General features: G+C 30.5%; 1 pseudogene; it reads right to left on the bottom strand.

Moving 5' to 3' along the window:
* Positions 1 to 380, bottom strand: part of LOC105116141 (uncharacterized) — an 18,292-nt pseudogene that overhangs the window by 7,327 nt on the left and 10,585 nt on the right.

The raw sequence follows: 380 nt of genomic DNA on the forward strand, positions 1-380 counted from the left end.
CATCATTGATAACGTTCGAATTGGAACCATTTAAAAAATGAAAGTTCTAGTAAATTGTCTCAACTTTCCAGGAAAAAACATTGAGGTCATTTGGACTTTTAGAACTTCAGGAAAACAAAATTTTTGTTCTAATGTTTAAGGTTAACTTCCTTAAGTTGGGATTTTTTTTCTTTTTTTTTCGTTTTTTTTTAAAATATATATACATATACACAATGCATCTTTAACCTATGTAATGAGCTTTCGGCTAATGACTCCTAGACTATTTGGTCTTAGGGTATTAGGTGTTCAGATACCTCTACGAACTTAGTAACTCGGGTTGTAGATATTAATATGTAGATAGTGCAATGTTTGATTTCCTTAAGCTTTTCTCCTTAACCCAT

The sequence above is a fragment of the Populus euphratica genome, unplaced genomic scaffold, assembly GCF_000495115.2.
Source record: "Populus euphratica unplaced genomic scaffold, PopEup_1.0 scaffold862.1, whole genome shotgun sequence".
NCBI lineage: Eukaryota > Viridiplantae > Streptophyta > Magnoliopsida > Malpighiales > Salicaceae > Populus > Populus euphratica.